General features: G+C 47.6%; 1 protein-coding gene across 3 annotated transcripts in view; it reads right to left on the bottom strand.

Moving 5' to 3' along the window:
• The window catches only part of NBL1 (NBL1, DAN family BMP antagonist), a 39,457-nt gene that overhangs the window by 7,174 nt on the left and 7,827 nt on the right, over positions 1–24,456 (bottom strand). The window contains exon 1 of one of the 3 annotated variants that reach the window (XM_063942141.1): positions 1,632–1,729. The exons of the other annotated variants lie outside the window; for them this stretch is intronic. The gene's annotated coding sequence lies outside the window, so the exon portion shown is untranslated. Of the gene's footprint in view, positions 1–1,631; positions 1,730–24,456 lie in introns of those variants that run through there. 3 annotated transcript variants of the gene reach the window in all.

Raw genomic sequence — 24,456 nt, 5'->3', positions numbered from 1 at the left:
CTGTACGGTTTACCCTACAGTGCACAATATTAAACTAACTTTTTGACAGTTGTTCTCTGTCGGATTTTTATGCCGAGACGTTCCAGGGACGGATCTAGACTTTTCTTTAGGGGGGGGGGGTTTACTGTTTAAACTTGACTCCTCCCTCTACAGTCCCAACTCCTCCCATCTGCAATCCTAACTCCTCCTCTCTCAATTCTGACTGAACTTTTTGAGTGAGACTGAGATAGAGCTTTGTGATTGTTCTATGTACATGTGACTGTGGTATGGGGTAATTGTATTTATTAGCCCTAGTACCCACACACCAGCAAGTGAGGGGCAAATGCTCTGTAACCCTTGCTCTCCTGGCTCCTCTGTGCTGCTGTGGTATAAGCTGCAGCACATCGTTCTGCCTCAGGCTCTCCCCGGAGAGCTCTCTTCTGCTCAAAAGTGGGCGTGGCTATGACTGTGTTAGGGGGGGGGGCGGTCGCCCCCTTCGCCCCCCCCCCCCCTAGATCCGGCCCTGAGACGTTCTGCGAAGCGGACTCAATCTGCGCACAGAGCAGATATACACAAACAACAATCCCTATAGCTCAGAGCGGGGGGAAAACAATTACTTCCAACGAGGAAGTTCATTCCAGCTAAATGAGAGCCAGGCCTGGGTCTGTACAGTGCGTGCCGAGCAGTGACGGCTGACAGTATGCAATATGCTACGCACCATTTCCCCTCACATTCCTCGCATACGAAGCTTAGTACTAATTAGCAGCCCGCACACAGACGCTTGTATGTAGTAGTCACGTGGAGGGTACCGCTCACATCCAGCCACAGAAATATGAGGTTCTATGGGGGGTATTCAATTGTTTTAAAAGTCAGTTGGGAGTCTGTTTTTTTCCTATCTAATAGACAGACACCCAACCGACTTTTCAAACAATTGAATTCCCCCCTATGACTGGGCATCACCCAAAAGCAAATCAACCCCACTGACATCACATGTGCGGAGGGATGTGTTGGCACTGGGAACGGGCAGAATAGACAACAGACCAGACCGTAACTCCCACTCCCCCAGCTTCCCTGCGTGCACATAGCTGCCAGCTGTCCCTGACAAACTCCCACAGTCCCCGGTTTCCAAGATTTGTCCCCATTTTTATTACTGATCAACTGTACAATAACATTTCCCCAAGACTGCGTGTCAGATCCAATTCTTAGGGGGAAATTTACTAAAGCTTCAGAGAATGGATGATGTTGCCCCTAGCAACCAATCAGATGCTGTCTATCATTTCTCAATTGCCTAGTAAATGTACCCCTTAGTCTCTCTTCATACTTCAGACGTGATTATTGGAATGTAGTATTTGCGCTATTTCAGTAAATATTGTAGGACATGATGGTAATTGCAGTGCACCAAGGTCTTGGGGGACAGTCCTATGGGGCCTGGGGGGGGGGGGCAATAATATCATTTACACTGCACACTGACTAGATTACAGCCATAGACCAATCATATGTGGCAGAGTTACCACAGCCTATCCGCCTACCCTGCATCTGCAGCCAGGGAGACACGTCTCACCTGCCCACCGTACACCACCTGTCTATATAATAACACGGTGCCCCAAACCTCATCCAGTCACACATATGCCGCCTGTGTAAGCAGCTCCTACCTGTCCTCAGGTGCCGCCAGGTGTATTGTGGGTCTCCCTGCACACAGGCACAGGTGGATTAATCACTCATTCTACCTGAGGTCATAATGAATCCACCTGTCTGGATGGAGAAATGTAGATGGATGGAAATTAAGGTCTACCTGGCCTCTATGTGTTATATTTCCATACCTCCCAACATGACCCTCTCCAGGAGGGACAGAATGCTCTGTTCCTGGACTTCCCTATTCATTTATGATTCCCCTCACCTGTGGTGAAACACCTTTCTTATTTATTAACCTGTTCAACACAGGTGCCGGCAATCATAAATTAAGAGAAAAGTCCAGAAGCAGAGCATTGCGTCCCTCCTGGAGAGGGTCATGTTGGGAGGTATGTATTTCCCACCTGACAATGGTGGTCATTCCGAGTTGATCACTCGCTTGCAGTTTTTAGCAGCTGTGCAAACGCTATGCCGCCGCCCACTGGGAGTGTATTTCAGATTAGTAGAAGTGCGAATGGAAGGATCGCAGAGCGGCTACAAAGTTTTTTTGTGCAGTTTCAGAGTAGCTCTGAAATTACTCAGCGCTTGCGATCACTTCAGCCTATTCCTGTCCTGATTTGACGTCATACACCCGCCCAGCGAACGCCCAGCCACGCCTGCGTTTTTTCAGACACGCCTGCGTTTTTGCAAACACTCCCTGAAAACGGTCAGGTGACACCCAGAAACGCCCACTTCCTGTCAATCTTCTTGCGGCCGTCAGTGCGACTGAAAACTTTGCTACAACCTGTGCACAACCACAAAGGGCTTTGTACCCGTACGTCGCGCGTGCGCATTGCGGAGCATACGCATGCCCAGAAATGCTGATTTTTAGCCTGATCGCTGCGCTGCGAACAACATCAGCTAGCGATCAACTCGGAATGACCCCCAATAGTCCTGGTGTTTGTGCTGAGGTCCTGATGACTGTAGTGTTTAACATTCCTAAAGCGGGCGTGGGCTCACCTGAGCTTCAGCATAGGTGCGCAGGATTGGGACAGGGATTTGGGCGGCTGTGAGCAAGGCCCCAGTTACCCTCATCTTGCTTTGTTGGATGTCAGGAGACGTGTGATTTCTGACACGATTCCGAGTGTGGGAAAGTAGCGGACGTCCAATCAGCTACGTCTCCCACCTTCCCTAACCACACCCGAATTTGCCAATCCTCACCCGTACCTACAGGGGTCACACCTGCAGCATGTGACACTTTAACCCCTCCATATCCTGACATCAGGATAGCAGGGAGAGAGGGATCACTTGTGCTTTGAGGGTTTCTGTCTGTGGAATCAGGTAGGGTAAATTACTGACCCTAGGGTGTCTATGTACGGAGCCTTGGAGAGAGATAAAGTGGACGGAGATAAAGGGGTTTATGTACTGAGCCTTGGAGAGAGATAAAGTGGACGGAGATAAAGTATCAGCTAATCAGCGCCTAACTGTCACTTTACAGGCTGAGTTTGGAAATTGACGGGAGCTGATTGGATGGTACTTTATCTCTCTCCTCTTTATCTCTTTCCAATGCTATGACAGTTAGGAGCTGATTGGGTGGTACTTTATCTCTCTCCAATGCTTAGTGCAGAGACCCCTTAACTCTCCTGTGCATGATTAAAGAAATCCAGAAATCATGGCCCGTTGCTGGTACTTGATGACTGGAGTTGACAACCCCTGACCTAGAATATCACTGAGGGCCTGCGTATACATCTCAGCCGTCTCTCCACTTGGGACAGAGTAGGTGTAACTCGGCGTTAAGCCCACCTCATGGTTCTGATTTCTGGGAGAAGCCAGGAGATGAGATGAAGCTGTCCACTCCGGTGGACAGGGCTGGGCTCATTACGACATTAGGCCCCACCCCCTGTTGCGACAAAGCACGGTGAAACGCAGCTCTGCGGGTAAGGGATGGGGCTAAAATGCTGTGATTTGATCATTTTAGTCATGTCCCCTCCGTACGGATCAGCAATTCCCAGACCAGGGCACCACCCCAGATGCCATGTTTTTAGAGAAAAGCGTGAATAATAGGATAGGGAGAATAAGAGTGTTGCAGTGTCCTCCTTCAGCCTATGCACTGAGTGGCCGCCGTTACCGCTGTCTCAGATTATGAGGCTGAGTGAAACCAGACCGACAAGGCGGAGAAACGCGTCTATGCAATGTGCAATGAGACGTTGTCAGCGCCAGTCAGGGAGATTCCTGGAAAGGAGAAATGTTCAGATACAGGGGATAGACCCCTGCAGAGGGTTTCTGAGAAAATGATCTGCTGAAATGAGGCACAATAGGTTGACGTCCACAGATAATAAATATCTTCTGCCACAACTGAAAGAGACTCGGAGGTCTGGTGGGACAAATGACCCTTTATGCCACAGATTAAATGTCCCAATGTATTATACCCTGGTCACCGTCACCCTATGGGTCATTTACAGTGGGGCAGAATGCAGCACAGTCCTATAATAAACAGGCCTCGTGTTTTCTGATCGGGTCCCGTCTCTGAGGGTGCAGGGATGGGAAGTTTAGGGCTAGGTACCGGGGAGGGAGGGCTAGTTTTAGGTACTTAGAAGGGGAAGTTAGGGTTAGGCACCAAGTGGTGAGAGTTAGGTTTAGGCATCAGGGAAGGGAAGGTTAGGGTTAGGCACCAAGTGGGGAGGGTTAGGTTTAGGCATCGGGGAAGGGAAGGTTAGGGTTAACCACCAAGTGGGGAGGGTTAGGTTTAGGCATCGGGGAAGGGAAGGTTAGGGTTAGGCACCAAGTGGGGAGGGTTAGGTTTAGGCATCGGGGAAGGGAAGGTTAGGGTTAACCACCAAGTGGGGAGGGTTAGGTTTAGGCATCGGGGAAGGGAAGGTTAGGGTTAGGTACCGAGTGGGGAAGGTTAGGTTTAGGCATCAGGGGAGGGAAGGTTGGGGTTAGGCACCAAGTGGGGTGGGTTAGGTTTAGGCATCAGGGAAGGGAAGGTTAGGTACCAAGTGGGGAGGGTTAGGTTTAGGCATCAGGGAAGGGAAGATTAGGGTTAGGTACCAAGTGGGGAGTGTTAGGTTTAAGCATCGGGGAAGGGAAGGTTAGGGTTAGGTACCAAGTGGGGAGGGTTAGGTTTAAGCATCGGGGAAGGGAAGGTTAGGGTTAGGCACCAAGTGGGGAGGGTTAGGTTTAGGCATCGGGGAAGGGAAGGTTAGGGTTAGGTACCAAGTGGGGAGGGTTAGGTTTAGGCATCAGAGAAGGTTAGGGTTAGGTACCAAGTGGGGAGGGTTAGGTTTAGGCATCAGGGAAGGGAAGGTTAGGGTTAGGTACCAAGTGGGGAGGGTTAGGTTTAGGCATCGGGGAAGGGAAGGTTATTGTTAGGCACCAAGTGGGGAGGGTTAGGTTTAGGCATCAGGGAAGGGAAGGTTAGGGTTAGGTACCAAGTGGGGAGGGTTAGGTTTAGGCATCAGGGAAGGGAAGGTTATTGTTAGGCACCAAGTGGGGAGGGTTAGGTTTAGGCATCAGGGAAGGGAAGGTTAGGGTTAGGTACCAAGTGGGGAGGGTTAGGTTTAGGCATCAGGGAAGGGAAGGTTAGGGTTAGGTACCAAGTGGGGAGGGTTAGGTTTAGGCATCGGGGAAGGGAAGGTTAGGGTTAGGTACCAAGTGGGGAGGGTTAGGTTTAGGCATCGGGGAAGGGAAGGTTAGGGTTAGGTACCAAGTGGGGAGGGTTTGGTTTAGGCATCGGGGAAGGGAAGGTTAGGGTCAGGCACCCCCAGGGAGGGTTAGAGTTAGGTACCACCGGGGATGGTTAGAGTTAGGGTAGGGGGCAGGGGAGGGTTAGGGTACTTTACAGGGGGCTCTCTGTATTCTGACCAACAGCATTCCGTCCATTGGGAAATCGTACTGAACCCGGTGAGAAGTCTATTTACTGGTACAATATATATATGCAACGCCACCTGCGGCACAGGTAAGACAATGTCATGCACGCTGTCATGTGTGGGAGGGGGAGGTCCAGGGGCAAGTGTGGGGGCCGCATGACGTGATCTGCATCATCATCATCATCATCATGACCCTGCCCCCTGATATGCATTACTGCCCCGGACTCTAGAATCCCCCCCGGAGTGGAGGTGAAACTTGTCTGCAAATATGGCTCCCACTCCCCAGCAAAGAGGCACGAGGTTTGAAAGGCGGACGCCCGGCTCTTTTATATGGTCTCCCAGATGTTTGCTGGACTGACGCAGGAGGCTGAGGTGACACAGACTGAGCTACAGCTGGGTGACGGACCCTGCAGTGTTCCAGAGGCAGCTGTCTACGGGGTATATGTATCAAAGCTTGGAGAGAGATAAAGTGGAGAGAGATCTGGGGGCATATGTAAGCCTCGTAGAGTGATAAAGTTGAGAAAAATAAAGTACCAGCCAATCAGCTTCTGTCATTTCTCAAACACAGCCTGTAACATGGCAGTTAGGAGCTGATTGGCTGGGACTTTATCTCTCTTACATATGCCCCATAAAGAGCACATGGCAGCCTATGGTGTGGCAGCGCAGTATATACTGGGAGAAGGTATACGGGGCCAGCTCATACGTTGCTCCCTATATCTTCTCCTGCACACAGGCCGTTCCGTCTCCGCCTGGTAAATGTTTTGCACATGTACCAGAAACCCCATCGCCAACGCCTGTAATCCAGGGGAATGTCAGCCAATTACATTCTGTATCTGTTATTTTACTAGCAGAAGTGATTTCCAAATCCCCGGCCGCAGAGCAATAAAACTGCGCTCAGGAATCCATTTTTATTTCAGTGCCTCATTTTCTCTACATTTTCTATTTTTACATGAAAAATAACTTTGTACTGGATAAGTATCAGAAGTAGCCGGCCCAAAACGTGTACGTCATCGTCCCACAGGCGCCAATTACAGGACCCCAAATTCCTGAACCTGACCCCAGATTTACTGAGGGATTTTCTCTGAAGAGAAGGAAGAATTTGGCGCAATTGCATCAATTTCCTGACGACTGTTTCTGGGTCTGCGCAGTTTCTGCTGGTAACGGCACAGGGGAGGTTGGGGGCAATAGGGAAACGGCCCCTGGGCCCTGTTGTTCTGTCAGAGCGGGGGGTGCGGAAGGTACAGGTTAGAAATAGATTTTTGGGACACCTTTGATGTACAGGTAAGTAAGGTGCCATTGTATTGTGTTGCCTTCAGACTGTGAATGCCCAACGAGCCCACTGCCAACAAGTGTCACAGCGCGGGGCACACACACACACACACACACACACACACACACACACACACACACACACACACACACACACACACACACACACACACACACTGCACTCCTTCAAAAAGCACAGTGCTCCATGGCCATCGACACCATTGATGGTTGTGAAACATCGGTGGTCAACTGATGCCGGATAGTTTTACCATCGAGGTCAATGGTTATCCGCCATCGCCAGTACAGAGCCTCAACTCCAAGATATCTCGTTATGACACGTAAATATTTGAAACTATGCGAGAATCTGAAATTTTCTGCCATTTTGGATAACGTGTGTGTATCTATCTATCTATCTATCTATCTATCTATCTATCTATCTATCTATCTATCTATATATACATCTATCTATCTATATATACATCTATCTATCTACAATAACAATGTATGATGCTAATTTAAACTGTATCTGTTTCTCCCACACGCGGTTAATAAAATGTGTATCTCTTGCGAGCCATCAGCCTCCAATCAGCAATGTGCCCCAGTGAATGTGACGCAGAGCTTACACTTCTCCTCGTGCAATTATTGGTCCAGGCAACAAATGAAGGCAGGTGGAGCAGCATGATGTGTAGTGATGGGGGGAAGTTATACATTCCCAGAGTGAGTGTTCGGGGAAGCACATGACCATGGAGATAGGGCTGGGAAGGGAACGGCTTTGGGAAGGGGGGGTCGGAGATGAGATCCTTTCCCCACATCTGCGTATAATGCCCCCTGGGAGATGCGGAGCATAATAGGGAACATATTGGCAGATCCCCAACAAGACAAACGTGATTAATGCGGTTAATTGTAATGGGGTAACGAGCTGTAAGGAGAATTAGAGTCTTGTATCATGGAAGCCAGAGAACAATTCATCCGACCTCTAGAAGAAACATTGAGTTTCCTCTCTGGTTTATTCATCCACAATTACTTCATTGGATGAAGGGGTTAAGGTGGCAGAATTCACCCCTTAGGGGGCAGTTTAGGAGTGTGGGAAGGGCCCTGCAGGGCAGGATGTCATGTCATGAAATAATAAATGTGATTATAATGATGATAATAATAATAATAATGGCCCTCATTCCGAGTCGTTCGCTCGTTATTTTTTTTCGCATCGCAGTGAAAATCAGCTTAGAGCGCATGCGCAATGTTCGCACTGCGACTGCGCTAAGTAATTCTGCTATGAAGAAAGGATTTTTACTCACGGCTTTTTGTTCGCACCGGCGAACGTAGTGTGATTGACAGGAAATGGGTGTTACTGGGCGGAAACACGGCGTTTTATGGGCGTGTGGCTGAAAACGCTACCGTTTCCGGAAAAAACGCAGGAGTGGCCGGAGAAACGGGGGAGTGTCTGGGCGAACGCTGGGAGTGTTTGTGACGTCAAACCAGGAACGACAAGCACTGAACTGATCGCACAGGCAGAGTAAGTCTGGAGCTACTCTAAAACTGCTAAGTTTTTTTTGTTCGCAATATTGCGTAAACTTCGTTCGCACTTTTAAGATGCTAAGATACACTCCCAGTAGGCGTAGACTAAGCGTGTGTAACTCTGCTAAATTCGCCTTGCGACCGATCAACTCGGAATGAGGGCCTATATTACATGGGTAAGCTTAAGTTATCCAAGTGTTTGTGGATAACGGCCCTCATTCCGAGTTGATCGCTCGCTAGCTACTTTTTACAGCGCTGCGATCAGACAGTCGCCGCCCATAGGGGAGTGTATTTTCGCTTTGCAAGTGTGCGATCGCCTGTGCAGCCGAGCGGTACAAAACAGTTTGTGCAGTTTCTGAGTTGCCCAGAACTTACTCAGCCGCTGCGATCACTTCAACCTGTCCGGCCCCAGAATTGACGTCAGACACCCGCCCTGAAAACGCTTGGACACACCTGCGTTTTCCCTACCACTCCCAGAAAACGGTCAGTTGCCACCCACAAACACCTTCTTCCTGTCAATCTCCTTGCGATCGCCCGTGCGAATGGATTCTTCGTTAAATCCATCGCTCAGCAATGATCCGCTTTGTACCCGTACGACGTGCCGGCGCATTCGCATGCGCAGTTGTGACCTGATCGCAGCGCAGCGAAAAAAACTGGCGTGAGATCAGGTCTAATTGACCCCCAACGTCAATAATATCAGTTCCAAAGGTATACAACGGCGGGGACAAGTGATAGATGTTAGGCTGTGGTACACGCAGGGTTACTATTTTAGAAATCAATGTTTTTATAATTCTGTGAGTAACCAAATAATAATAATTATATATACTGTATATATAAATGCGAAAGCCTTCACTCACTCACTCACTCACTCACTCACTCACTCACTCACTCACTCACTAATTCTCTGACTTCCCGATATGTCAGGAAGATGAAATGTAACATAGATATTCTGCAGGTGGGAAATAGGAAAACTACATAATTAGAATGTTAATAAACCTCCCCTAAGGGGATGAACAGGGGGTGACATAATGACGTCATTACCGATGCGTGGCTTGCGTTGTGTGAACGATAACGCCCAAACGGACAATCGGATCACAATTTGGATTGCACCTCCAGTGGGTAGAATTTAATAAACGACAATAATGTTCCTGTCACTTTTTACCGTATCTGCTACGGGGGCTCCTCGGGGAACACCAAGAACCAGGGATTAATATTTACTCACATTAACACGTCTCAGATTTACATCTCTATAGATTTACCAAATTATTATCACTCATTTATATGTACAACCGTGACAATCAGACACTCCCGTGTGAAGACCGGGTAGAACCGCTAGTTAGTAATAATAATAATTAGTAATAGACGGATGCTACGCACACACGTGCTGCTACAATACAGCTGGATACTGTCAATATTAGTTTACCAGAGATTATATTATTAGACTTGGATAATAGTAACATTAATCAGACGCACGTATCATTCACAGTAATGATATATTAGTTTGGTACCCGGGACACGTTCTGTATACTCAGCTGGAAACAACTTAGAAATAAAAGTAATTAAGTAAATATACAGGTAGGTTAGTTGGCTCTCAACAAAAATTAACCCTAGCGTGAATGTGTGTGCGTATATATGTGATAGGGAATATAGAGTGTAAGCTCAGTAGCGGATCTTGCTATGGGCACACAGGATTTTTGCCCGGAGGGCGCCGACACCATCCAGAGGGCGCCGCTGCCGTGGCAAGATTCGCTACTGGTGGTGCCCCCCGGCACTGTGCTGTCACTGCTGTGCGCGATGACGTCATCGCGCACCGCACGGCAATGTGGGACTTGCACATAGACGCTAGGGGTCATAATTGACCTCTAGTGTCTATGCGGTGTTATGGGAGAGACGTCATGACGTCTCTCCCATAGATCCGAGGAGCGGCGCCGGCGGTCGGAGACGGAGGGCAGCAGCGGTCGGGAAACAGGAGCGGGGATGGTGAGAATTTATTTATTTTTGTAAGCGCACAAACTAGGGGGCACAACTCTACAGGGGGCATACCTGACCACACCCCTTTTTGAAGCCACGCCCCTATTTTTGCCCGGGGCGCCACAAGGGCTAGAACTGGCCCTGTGTAAGCTCCACTAGGGCAGGGACTGATGTGAATGTCTGAGTATTCTCTGTACAGCGCTGCGGTATATGTGTGCACTATATAAATAACTGGTAATAAATAAACTTCTGTGCACAGTACAAGCTGCCTTTCTATCTGCAGCACTAAGGGTTAACCATCCTGGAGGGTGCAACAACCTTGTTCCCCAAAAACATAGCCACAGGGAGGGGAGGGGTCCGAGCCTGGGCTGGTGTTATCTTTCCATGCTGGACTTATACATGTCAAGGACACGGGTTGTAAGCATACATGCCAACTCTCCCTGAATGCTAGGGAGACTCCCCGAAACAGCAGTGATCTCCCCGACTCCCTGGAGAGTCTAACGATGTCTCTGAACCCACATGCTTTGGTTCTAAGGCTCAACGATCCCTACAGCTACACGCATTTTCAAATAGGGTTTCTCGTGGCCACTTACACTTAAATGGAACCACATGTGAGTAGACCACAGGTTCTCAAACTCGGTCCTCAGGACCCCACACGGTTCATGTTTTGCAGGTCTCCTCATAGAATCACACGTGACATAATTAGCTCCACCTGTAGCCTTTTAAAATGTGTCAGTGAGTAATTAATACACCTGTGCACTTGCTGGGTTACCTGCAAAACGTGCACTGTGTGTGGGGTCCTGAGGACCGAGTTTGAGAACCACTGGAGTAGACAATACATGAACATGAAATGTATCTGTGTGTTTTCATCAACAATGTTCAGACGCAGCAGTACACGCCACCGTACCACCGCATGGCGTTATGTTGGAGGAGCGCAGCGGCAGCACCTCTCCCCAAATCACAGGGAAAATGGCACAGCGGGCACTTGACCAGCGTTTCGCACATGCACAGTAAGGAAATTTCCGGGAAAATGGCCTCCGTGCCATTTCCCCAGAGATCTGCGCATGCACAATAGAATCTGTCCCCCCTAGTGCTCATACACGCTGCCCAGCTGCCGGCTAGAGAGGAGGGGGCCCGGACGCACAGGCCTCCTCCCCTGTTACTACGCCCCTGGGTCTAAGTACTAAGCCTCAGAGAGAGAGATAAAGTACCAACCAATCAGCGAATAACTGTCATTTGTCAAACACAGCCTGTAACATGACAGATAGGAGCTGATTGGCTGGTACTTTATCTCTGTCCACTTTATCAGGGATTTCTTTTCGAGCCTGCACAGACTCGAGAGAAAAAAAACTGTTAATTAGCCAGCGGTAAATTACTGCTTCAATTAGCCTGCAGTAAATTGCTGAATTCCCCCCCATAGAGGTATTGAGATGATCATTTATTTGATACATTATTAACAATGATCTATATACCAGCAGCATATTCTGGAGCATTTTACAATTGGGAGCAGCATAGTTACAAACAGAGATTGGATAATAACAGACAGATAGAGGCGTGGGAGGGCCCTGCTCGTAGGCTGACACTCTATAGATATGACTAGGCCCATACAGACCAACATAAGCAATTCTCACTATACAGAAGGAATTCACCGGAATTACACTGATGCGATCTTGGTGAAAGGGTGAAAAGTGCGACTGGATTTTCCATTACAAGCTTGGAAGGATCCCACACAAAGTACAGCGGCAGATTACATTCTGGTGCAAACCACTAATCACTACTATTCAGCAGTTACTATCTGCACCAGGCCTATACAAGCAGCTATCGCACAGGTATGTACATGAGAATAACTGCGACGAGCATTGGGAGATGGCCTGTAAGCGCTGTTTAGTGAGCCTGGCCCTTGGTTCCTCACAGGGAGGTTTGGGAAGGAAATGAAAGAGATTTCTAAGCATTTCTCAGCCTCTTGGAGCAATCTTGTATCAGCCGGGAAGTAACATCTACTCTATATTCACTTTCCGCTCTCTTCTGAACATCTGGAAAAATAAGTGTGGATTTCTAACTTGGTGATTACGGTTTGAGAAAATCTGCGTCAGCAACGAGCAGAAGGCAGATTGGGGCAATTGAAATGTGGACGGAGTTGCACTGTGCGTCACAAAGTACCGGTTATCAGTAGTACGCGCCTGTGCAGGACCCGTTCTGTGCATGTGCAAACAGGTCCTGCGACGACGGACGCACTATGGCATCAGACTATCAGCGATTGACAGTCTGAGGCTGTTTGGGTGAGGGGGGGAGGGCGGCAATGGCTCTGTTTTTTCAAACCAAGGTGTGTTGCCGCTGTTGCGGGGGAGGAAAGAGGCCAGGCTCTGTCAGAGGATGGAGAATTCATGGCCACTAGGTGGTAGCCAGGGCGGTACTTTGCGCATGATAGCACAGTTGCAACCACACCTGAATGACCCCCCCATTGGGGGTAATTCTGAGTTGATCGCAGCAGCAAATTTGTTAGCAGTTGGGCAAAACCATGTGCACTGCAGGTGGGGCAGACGGAACATGTGCAGAGAGAGTTAGATTTGGGTGGGTTATTTTGTTTCTGTGCAGGGTAAATACTGGCTGCTTTATTTTTACACTGCAATTTAGATTTCAGTTTGAACACACCCCACCCAAATCTAAGAGGCCCTACACCAGCGGTGGCCAACCTGTGGCTCTTGAGCCTCATGCGGCTCTTTCTTTATTCAAATGTGGCTCCCGACACTCGAAGTCACATGACCACAACAGATCCAGAAACTGCTGCACTCCAGACAGGCAGCAGCACTACGGAGACTGAGAACTGAGATAGCCAGATACTAGAGGTGAGACACCCACTGGCAAACAAAGGACACATAAGGGGCTGCTGCAATGGCACGAGGTGTATTTTCGGGGGGGGCTGTAGTGACACATGAGGGTCCTGGCAGGAGTGACACAGGAGAAAGCTGGCAGGAGTGACTCATGGGGGAGCTAGCTGTAGTGACATACTGTAGGAGTGTGCTAGCATGAGTGACGCAAGAGGTAGCTGGCTGAAGTGACACAGTAGGGTATGTGGAAGTGGCTTTTTAAATGTATTTTATGTTGGATCTCGCTTTAAAAATGTATTTTATGTGGATCTGGCTTTTTAAATGTATTTTATACCAGACCCGTGGCCTAGCAGACACAAGACTACACCCCATTTTTGCATGTGCGCCTGTGGCTTGATGTCGGCTCTTTGACGTGCCTAACCAGATTTTTTGGCTCTTTGTTTCTGACTGGTTGGCCACCCCTGCCCTACACACTGGCCGATTTGTTTGAAAGATATGAACGATCTCATTCATAAATGAACGAGAACTCGTTCATATCTTTCAGTGTGGAGGCACCAGCGATGAACGATGCGCGGCCCCGCGCTCGTTCATCGCTGGTCCCCCGTCGGCTGTGCATGCAGACCAATATGGACGATCTCGTCCATATTTGCCTGCACTTCAATGGAGCCGCGTGACGGGGGGAGTGAAGAAACTTAACTCCCCCCGTCACTGCCCCCCCCGCCGCCGCGTCGCTCGTCGGCCGTATCCGCCGTCGGGCAGCTCGGCGGCGGATCGGCCAGTGTGTAGGGCCCTTAACTCTCTCTGCACATGTTATATCTGCCCCTCCTGCAGTGCACATAGGCCCTCATTCCGAGTTGTTCGCTCGTTCTTTTTCATCGCATCGCAGCGATTTTCCGCAAACTGCGCATGCGCAATGTTCGCACTGCGACTGCGCCAAGTAAATTTGCTAAGAAGTTTGGTATTTTACTCACGGCATTACGAGGTTTTTTCTTCGTTCTAGTGATCGTTGTGTGATTGACAGGAAGTGGGTGTTTCTGGGCGGAAACTGGCCGTTTTATAGGAGTGTGTGAAAAAACGCTGCCGTTTCTGGGAAAAACGCGGGAGTGGCTGGAGAAACGGGGGAGTGTCTGGGCGAACGCTGGGTGTGTTTGTGACGTCAAACCAGGAACGAAACTGACTGAACTGATCGCAGTGGCAGAGTAAGTGTCGAGCTACTCAGAAACTGCTTAGAAATTTCTATTCGCAATTTTGAGAATCTTTCGTTCGCAATTTTGCTAAGCTAAGATACACTCCCAGTAGGCGGCGGCTTAGCGTGTGCAATGCTGCTAAAAGCAGCTTGCGAGCGAACAACTCGGAATGAGGGCCATGGTTTTGCCCAACTGCTAACAAAATTCCTGCTGCGATCAACTCGGAATTACTCCCATTGTGCGCTCTGCTGGCAGATATATGGTGCAGGTGACCTGCACCCAGTACTGTGTTCCATACTGAAGTTGCTGCACCTCTAAATGGAGACTGTGAACCACTTCCTCCCCTATTTGTGAAGTGAAGTGAGCAGGGGATGGTTATGAACAGGTAATAAGTTCCAATATTACAGGGGAGCAGATACAATATATAAAGGAGGTAGGGAGACCAAGTAATGATAGTCAGTATTAGGGAGCAGGTAATGAGTATCAGTATTGGGGAGCAGGTAATGAGTATCAGTATTGGGGGAGCAGGTAATGAGTATCAGTATTGGGGGAGCAGGTAATGAGTATCAGTATTGGGGAGCAGGTAATGAGTATCAGTATTGGGGGAACAGGTAAGGAGTATCAGTATTGGGGGACAGGTAATGAGTGTCAGTAGTGGGGGAGCAGGTAATGAGTGTCAGTATTGGGAACAGGTAAGGAGTATCAGTATTGGGGGACAGGTAATGAGTATCAGTATTGGGGAGCAGGTAATGAATATCAGTATTGGGGGAGCAGGTAATGAGTGTCACTATTGGGGGAACAGGTAAGGAGTATCAGTATTGGGGGACAGGTAATGAGTATCAGTATTGGGGAGCAGGTAATGAGTATCAGTATTGGGGGAACAGGTAATGAGTATCAGTATTGGGGAGCAGATATTGAGTATCAGTATTGGGGAGCAGGTAATGAGTATCAGTATTAGGGAGCAGGTAATGAGTATCAGTATTGGGGGAGCAGGTAATGAGTGTCAGTATTGGGGAGCAGGTAATTAGTATCAGTATTGGGGAGCAGGTAATGAGTATCAGTATTGGGGAGCAGGTAATGAGTGTCAGTATTGGGGGACAGGTAATGAGTATCAGTATTGGGGAGCAGATATTGAGTATCAGTATTGGGGAGCAGGTAATGAGTATCAGTATTGGGGAGCAGATATTGAGTATCGGTATTGGGGAGCAGGTAATGAGTATCAGTATTAGGGAGCAGGTAATGAGTATCAGTATTGGAGGAGCAGGTAATGAGTATCAGTATTGGGGGAACAGGTAATGAGTATCAGTATTGGGGGAGCAGGTAATGAGTGTCAGTATTGGGGAGCAGGTAATAAGTATCAGTATTGGGGAGCAGGTAATGAGTATCAGTATTGGGGAGCAGGTAATGAGTATCAGATTGGGGAGCAGGTAATGAGTATCAGTGTTGGGGGAGCAGGTAATGAGTATCAGTATTGGGGGAGCAGGTAATGAGAATCAGTATTGGGGGAGCAGGTAATGAGTATCGGTATTGGGGGACAGGTAATGAGTATCAGTATTGGGGGAGCAGGTAATGTGTATCAGTATTGGGGGAGCAGGTAATGAGTATCAGTATTGGGGGAGCAGGTAATGAGGTATCAGTATTGGGGAGCAGGTAATGAGTATCAGTATTGGGGAGCAGGTAATGAGTATCAGTATTAGGGAAGCAGGTAATGAGTGTCAGTATTGGGGGAGCAGGTAATGAGTATCAGTATTGGGGGAGCAGGGAATGAGTCTCAGTATTGGGGGAGCAGGGAATGAGTCTCAGTATTGGGGGAGCAGGGTATGAGTTTCAGTATTGGGGGAGCAGGGAATTAGTCTCAGTATTGGGGGAGCAGGTAATGAGTCTCAGTATTGGGGGAGCATGGAAAGCGTATCAGTATTGGGGAGCAGGTAATGAGTATCAGTATTGGGGGAGCAGGGAATTAGTCTCAGTATTGGGGGAGCAGGGTATGAGTCTCAGTATTGGGGGAGCAGGGAATGAGTCTCAGTATTGGGGGAGCAGGGAATGAGTCTCAGTATTGGGGAGCAGGGAAACGTATCAGTATTGGGGAGCAGGGAATGAGTATCAGTATTGGGGGAGCAGGGAAAGAGTATCAGTATTGGGGAGCAGATATTGTGTATCAGTATTGGGGAAGCAGGTAATGAGTATCAGTATTGGGGAAGCAGATATTGAGTATCAGTATTGGGGGAGCAGGTAATGAGTATCAGTATTGGGGGAACAGGTAATGAATATCAGATTGGGGAGTAGGTAATGAGTATCAGTATTGGGGAGCAGGTAATGATAATCAGTATTGGGGTGCAGGCAATGAGTATCAGTATTGGGGAGCAGGCAATGAGTATCAGTATTGGGGTGCAGGCAATGAGTATCAGTATTGGGGGAGCAGGTAATGAGTATAAAAATTGGGGGAGCAGGTAATGAGTATCAGTATTGGGGGAGCAGGTAATGAGTATCAATATTGGGGGAGCAGGCAGTATGTAGCTAGTAGCTGGGGGAGTATCAGTATTGGGGAAGCAGGGAATGAGTATCAGTATTGGGGAGCAGATATTGAGTATCGGTATTGGGGGAGCAGGTAATGAGTATCAGTATTGGGGGAGCAGGGAAAGAGTATCAGTATTGGGGGAGCAGGTAATGAGTATCAGTATTGGGGGAGCAGGTAATGAGTGTCAGTATTGGGGGAGCAGGTAATGAGTATCAGTATTGGGGAGCAGGTAATGAGTATTAGTGTTGAAGGAGCAGGTAATGAGTGTCAGTATTGGGGGAAGAGGTAATGAGTATCAGCCTTGGGGGACAGGTAATGAGTATCAGCATTGGGGGAGCAGGGAATGAGTATCAGTATTGGGGAGCAGGTAATGAGTATCAGTATTGGGGGACAGGTAATGAGTATCAGTATTGGGGGACAGGTAATGAGTATCAGTATTGGGGAGCAGGTAATGAGTATCAGTATTGGGGAGCAGATATTGAGTATCAGTATTGGGGAGCAGGTAATGAGTATCAGTATTAGGGAGCAGGTAATGAGTATCAGTATTGGGGGAGCAGGTAATGAGTGTCAGTATTGGGGAGCAGGTAATTAGTATCAGTATTGGGGAGCAGGTAATGAGTATCAGTATTGGGGAGCAGGTAATGAGTGTCAGTATTGGGGGACAGGTAATGAGTATCAGTATTGGGGAGCAGATATTGAGTATCAGTATTGGGGAGCAGGTAATGAGTATCAGTATTGGGGAGCAGGTAATGAGTATCAGTATTGGGGGAGCAGGTAATGAGAATCAGTATTGGGGAGCAGATATTGAGTATCTGTATTGGGGAGCAGGTAATGAGTATCAGTATTAGGGAGCAGGTAATGAGTATCAGTATTGGAGGAGCAGGTAATGAGTATCAGTATTGGGGGAACAGGTAATGAGTATCAGTATTGGGGGAGCAGGTAATGAGTGTCAGTATTGGGGAGCAGGTAATAAGTATCAGTATTGGGGAGCAGGTAATGAGTATCAGTATTGGGGAGCAGGTAATGAGTATCAGATTGGGGAGCAGGTAATGAGTATCAGTGTTGGGGGAGCAGGTAATGAGTATCAGTATTGGGGGAGCAGGTAATGAGTATCGGTATTGGTGGACAGGTAATGAGTATCAGTATTGGGGGAGCAGGTAATGAGAATCAGTATTGGGGAGCAGGTAATGAGCACCAGTATTGGGGGAGTAGGTAATGAGTATCAGTATTGGGGAGCAGGTAATGAGTATCAGTATTGGGGGACAGGTAATGAGTATCAGTATTGGGTAGCAGGTAATGAGTATCAATATTGGGGGAGCAGGTAATGAGTATCAGTATTGGGGGACAGGTAATGTGTATCAGTATTGGGGGAGCAGGTAATGAGTATCAATATTGGGGGAACAGGTAATGAGTATCAGTATTGGGGGAGCAGGTAATGAGTATCAGTATTGGGGGACAGGTAATGAGTATCAGTATTGGGGGAGCAGGTAATGAGTATCAATATTGGGGGAGCAGGTAATGAGTATTAGTATTGGGGGACAGGTAATGAGTATCAGTATTGGGGGAGTAGGTAATGAGTATCAGTATTAGGGGAGCAGGTAATGAGTATCAGTATTTGGGGAGCAGAGAATGAGTATCAGTATTTGGGGAGCAGGTAATGAGTATCAGTATTGGGGAGCAGAGAATGAGTATCAGTATTGGGGAGCAGGTAATGAGTATCAGTATTGCAGGAGCAGGTAATGAGTATCAGTATTGGAGGAGCAGGTAATGAGTATCAGTATTGGGGAGCAGGTAATGAGTATCAGATTGGGGAGCAGGTAATGAGTATCAGTATTGGGGGAGCAGGGAATGAGTATCAGTATTGGGGGAGGAGGTAATGAGTATCAGTATTGGAGGAGCAGGTAATGAGTATCAGTATTGGAGGAGCAGGTAATGAGTATCAGTATTGGGGGAGCAGGTAATGAGTGTCAGTATTGGGGGAGCAGGTAATGAGTATCAGTATTGGGGGAGCAGGGAATGAGTCTCAGTATTGGGGGAGCAGGGAATTAGTCTCAGTATTGGGGGAGCAGGGTATGAGTTTCAGTATTGGGGGAGCAGGGAATTAGTCTCAGTATTGGGGGAGCAGGTAATGAGTCTCAGTATTGGGGGAGCATGGAAAGCGTATCAGTATTGGGGAGCAGGCAATGAGTATCAGTATTGGGGGAGCAGGGAATTAGTCTCAGTATTGGGGGAGCAGGGTATGAGTCTCAGTATTGGGGGAGCAGGGAATGAGTCTAAGTATTGGGGGAGCAGGTAATGAGTATCAGTATTGGGGAGCAGATATTGTGTATCAGTATTGGGGAAGCAGGTAATGAGTATCAGTATTGGGGAGCAGATATTGAGTATCAGTATTGGGGGAGCAGGTAATGAGTATAAGTATTGGGGGGCAGGTAATGAGTATCAGTATTGGGGGAGCAGGTAATGAATATCAGATTGGGGAGTAGGTAATGAGTATCAGTATTGGGGAAGCAGGTAATGAGTATCAGATTGGGGAGTAGGTAATGAGTATCAGTATTGGGGAGCAGATATTGTGTATCAGTATTGGGGAAGCAGGTAATGAGTATCAGTATTGGGGAGCAGATATTGAGTATCAGTATTGGGGGAGCAGGTAATGAGTATCAGTATTGGGGAACAGGTAATGAGTATAAGTATTGGGGGGGCAGGTAATGAGTATCAGTATTGGGGGAGCAGGTAATGAATATCAGATTGTGGAGTAGGTAATGAGTATCAGTATTGGGGAGCAGGTAATGATAATCAGTATTGGGGTGCAGGCAATGAGTATCAGTATTGGGGAGCAGGCAATGAGTATCAGTATTGGGGTGCAGGCAATGAGTATCAGTATTGGGGGAGCAGGTAATGAGTATAAAAATTGGGGGAGCAGGTAATGAGTATCAGTATTGGGGGAGCAGGTAATGAGTATCAATATTGGGGGAGCAGGCAGTATGTAGCTAGTAGCTGGGGGAGTATCAGTATTGGGGAAGCAGGGAATGAGTATCAGTATTGGGGAGCAGATATTGAGTATCGGTATTGGGGGAGCAGGTAATGAGTATCAGTATTGGGGGAGCAGGGAAAGAGTATCAGTATTGGGGGAGCAGGTAATGAGTATCAGTATTGGGGGAGCAGGTAATGAGTGTCAGTATTGGGGGAGCAGGTAATGAGTATCAGTATTGGGGAGCAGGTAATGAGTATTAGTGTTGAAGGAGCAGGTAATGAGTGTCAGTATTGGGGGAAGAGGTAATGAGTATCAGCCTTGGGGGACAGGTAATGAGTATCAGCATTGGGGGAGCAGGGAATGAGTATCAGTATTGGGGGAGCAGGTAATGAGCATCATTATTGGGGAGCAGATATTGAGTATCAGTATTGGGGGAGCAGGTAATGAGTATCAGTATTTGGGGAGCAGGGAATGAGTATAAAAATTGGGGGAGCAGGTAATGAGTATCAGTATTGGGGAGCAGGGAATGAGTATCAGTATTGGGGTAGTAGGTAATGAGTATCAATATTGGGGGAGCAGGTAATGAGTATCAGTGTTGGGGGAGCAGGTAATGAGTATCAGTATTGGGGGAGCAGGTAATGAGTATCAGTATTGGGGAGCAGATATTGAGTATCAGTATTGGGGGAGCAGGGAATGAGTCTCAGTATTGGGGAGTAGGGAAAGCGTATCAGTATTGGGGAGCAGGTAATGAGTATCAGTATTGGGGGAGCAGGGAAAGAGTATCAGTATTGGGGAGCAGATAATGAGTATCAGTATTGGGGGAGCAGGTAATGAATAACAGTATTGGGGGAGCAGGGAAAGAGTATCAGTATTGGGGAGCAGATATTGTGTATCAGTATTGGGGAAGCAGGTAATGAGTATCAGTATTGGGGAGCAGATATTGAGTATCAGTATTGGGGGAGCAGGTAATGAGTATCAGTATTGGGGGAGCAGGGAAAGAGTATCAGTATTGGGGGAGCAGGTAATGAGTATAAGTATTGGGGGGCAGGTAATGAGTATCAGTATTGGGGGAGCAGGTAATGAATATCAGATTGGGGAGTAGGTAATGAGTATCAGTATTGGGGAGCAGGTAATGAGAATCAGTATTGGGGTGCAGGCAATGAGTATCAGATTGGGGAGTAGGTAATGAGTATCAGTATTGGGGAAGCAGGTAATGAGTATCAGATTGGGGAGTAGGTAATGAGTATCAGTATTGGGGAGCAGGTAATGAGAATCAGTATTGGGGTGCAGGCAATGAGTATCAGTATTGGGGAGCAGGTAATGAGTATCAGTATTGGGGGAGCAGGTAATGAGTATAAAAATTGGGGGAGCAGGTAATGAGTATCAGTATTGGGGGAGCAGGTAATGAGTATCAATATTGGGGGAGTAGGCAGTATGTAGTTAGTAGCTGGGGGAGTATCAGTATTGGGGAAGCAGGGAATGAGTATCAGTATTGGGGAGCAGATATTGAGTATCGGTATTGGGGGAGCAGGTAATGGGTATCAGTATTGGGGGAGCAGGGAAAGAGTATCAGTATTGGGGGAGCAGGTAATGAGTATCAGTATTGGGGAAGTAGGTAATGAGTGTCAGTATTGGGGGAACAGGTAAGGAGTATCAGTATTGGGGGACAGGTAATGAGTATCAGTACTGGGGAGCAGGTAATGAGTATCAGTATTGGGGGAGCAGGTAATGAGTATCAGTATTTGTGGAAGCAGGTAATGAGTATCAGTATTGGGGAGCAGGTAATGAGTATCAGTATTGGGGAGCAGGTAATGAGCATCAGTATTAGGGAAGCAGGGAATAAGAATCAGTATTGGGGAGCAGGTAATGAGTATCAGTATTGGGTAGCAGGTAATGAGTATCAATATTGGGGGAGCAGGTAATGAGTATCAGTATTGGGGGACAGGTAATGTGTATCAGTATTGGGGGAGCAGGTAATGAGTATCAATATTGGGGAAACAGGTAATGAGTATCAGTATTGGGGGAGCAGGTAATGAGTATCAGTATTTGGGGAGCAGGTAATGAGTATCAGTATTGGAGAGCAGGTAATGAGTATCAGTATTGGGGAGCAGAGAATGAGTATCAGTATTGGGGAGCAGGTAATGAGTATCAGTATTGCAGGAGCAGGTAATGAGTATCAGTATTGGAGGAGCAGGTAATGAGTATCAGTATTGGGGAGCAGGTAATGAGTATCAGATTGGGGAGCAGGTAATGAGTATCAGTATTGGGGGAGCAGGGAATGAGTATCAGTATTGGGGGAGGAGGTAATGAGTATCAGTATTGGAGGAGCAGGTAATGAGTATAAGTATTGGAGGAGCAGGTAATGAGTATCAGTATTGGGGGAGCAGGTAATGAGTGTCAGTATTGGGGGAGCAGGTAATGAGTATCAGTATTGGGGGAGCAGGGAATGAGTATCAGTATTGGGGGAGCAGGTAATGAGTATCAATATTGGGGGAGCAGGTAATGAGTATCAGTATTGGGGGAGCAGGTAATGAGTATCAGTATTGGGGGAGCAGGTAATGAGTATCAGTATTGGGGGACAGGTAATGAGTATCAGTATTGGGGGAGTAGGTAATGAGTATCAGTATTAGGGGAGCAGGTAATGAGTATCAGTATTTGGGGAGCAGGTAATGAGTATCAGTATTGGAGAGCAGGTAATGAGTATCAGTATTGGGGAGCAGAGAATGAGTATCAGTATTGGGGAGCAGGTAATGAGTATCAGTATTGCAGGAGCAGGTAATGAGTATCAGTATTGGAGGTGCAGGTAATGAGTATCAGTATTGGGGAGCAGGTAATGAGTATCAGATTGGGGAGCAGGTAATGAGTATCAGTATTGGGGGAGCAGGTAATGAGTATCAGTATTGGGGGAGGAGGTAATGAGTATCAGTATTGGAGGAGCAGGTAATGAGTATCAGTATTGGAGGAGCAGGTAATGAGTATCAGTATTTGGGGAGCAGGTAATGAGTGTAAGTATTGGGGGAGCAGTAAATGAGTCTCAGTATTGGGGGAGCAGGGAATGAGTCTCAGTATTGGGGGAGCAGGGAATTAGTCTCAGTATTGGGGGAACAGGGTATGAGTTTCAGTATTGGGGGAGCAGGGAATGAGTCTCAGTATTGGGGGAGCAGGGAATTAGTCTCAGTATTGGGGGAGCAGGTAATGAGTCTCAGTATTGGGGGAGCATGGAAAGCGTATCAGTATTGGGGAGCAGGTAATGAGTATCAGTATTGGGGGAGCAGGGAATTAGTCTCAGTATTGGGGGAGCAGGGTATGAGTCTCAGTAATTGGGGGAGCAGGGAATGAGTCTCAGTATTGGGGGAGCAGGGAATGAGTCTCAGTATTGGGGAGCAGGGAAAGCGTATCAGTATTGGGGAGCAGGTAATGAGTATCAGTATTGGGGGAGCAGGGAAAGAGTATCAGTATTGGGGAGCAGATATTGAGTATCAGTATTGGGGAGCAGGTAATGAATAACAGTATTGGGGGAGCAGGGAAAGAGTATCAGTATTGGGGAGCAAATATTGTGTATCAGTATTGGGGAAGCAGGTAATGAGTATCAGTATTGGGGAGCAGATATTGAGTATCAGTATTGGGGGAGCAGGTAATGAGTATCAGTATTGGGGGAGCAGGGAAAAAATATCAGTATTGGGGGAGCAGGTAATGAGTATCAGTATTGGGGGAGCAGGTAATGAATATCAGATTGGGGAGTAGGTAATGAGTATCAGTATTGGGGAAGCAGGTAATGAGTATCAGATTGGGGAGTAGGTAATGAGTATCAGTATTGGGGAGCAGGTAATGAGAATCAGTATTGGGGTGCAGGCAATGAGTATCAGTATTGGGGGAGCAGGTAATGAGTATAAAAATTGGGGGAGCAGGTAATGAGTATCAGTATTGGGGGAGCAGGTAGTATGTAGTTAGTAGCTGGGGGAGTATCAGTATTGGGGAAGCAGGGAATGAGTATCAGTATTGGGGAGCAGATATTGAGTATCGGTATTGGGGGAGCAGGGAAAGAGTATCAGTATTCGGGGAGCAGGTAATGAGTGTCAGTATTGGGGGAGCAGGTAATGAGTATCAGTATTGGGGAGCAGGTAATGAGTATCAGTATTGGGGTGCATGAATTATGAAGTTATTAGCTGGGGGAGTATCAGTTTTGGGGTGCATGCAGTATGTAGTTAGTAGCTGGGGGAGTATTAGTATTGTATTGGGGTGAAGGCAGTATGTAGTTAGTAGCTGGGGGAGTATCAGTATTGGGGTGCATGCACTGCAGTATGTAGTTAGTAACTGGGGGAGTATCAGTATTGGGGTGAAGGCAGTATGTAGTTAGCAGCTGGGGGAGTATCAGTATTGGGGTGCAGGCAGTATGTAGTTTGTAGCTGGGTGAGTATCAGTTTTGGGGTGCAGGCGGTATGTAGTTAGTAGCTGGTGGAGTATCAGTATTGGGGTGAAGGTAATGAGTATCAATATTGGGGGAGCAGGTAATGAGTATCAGTATTGGGGGAGCAGGTAATGGGTATCATTATTGGGGAGCAGATATTGAGTATCAGTATTGGGGGAGCAGGTAATGAGTATCAGTATTGGGGAGCAGGTAATGAGTATCAGTATTGGGGGAGCAGGTAATGAGTATCAGTATTGGGGGAGCAGGTAATGAGTATCAGTATTGGGGGAGCAGGTAATGAGTATCAGTATTGGGGCAGCAGGAAATGAGTAT

Source organism: Pseudophryne corroboree, chromosome 10, assembly GCF_028390025.1.
Source record: "Pseudophryne corroboree isolate aPseCor3 chromosome 10, aPseCor3.hap2, whole genome shotgun sequence".
In the NCBI taxonomy this organism is placed as follows: Eukaryota; Metazoa; Chordata; class Amphibia; order Anura; family Myobatrachidae; genus Pseudophryne; species Pseudophryne corroboree.
This window is presented reverse-complemented; position numbering and strand designations above follow the sequence as displayed.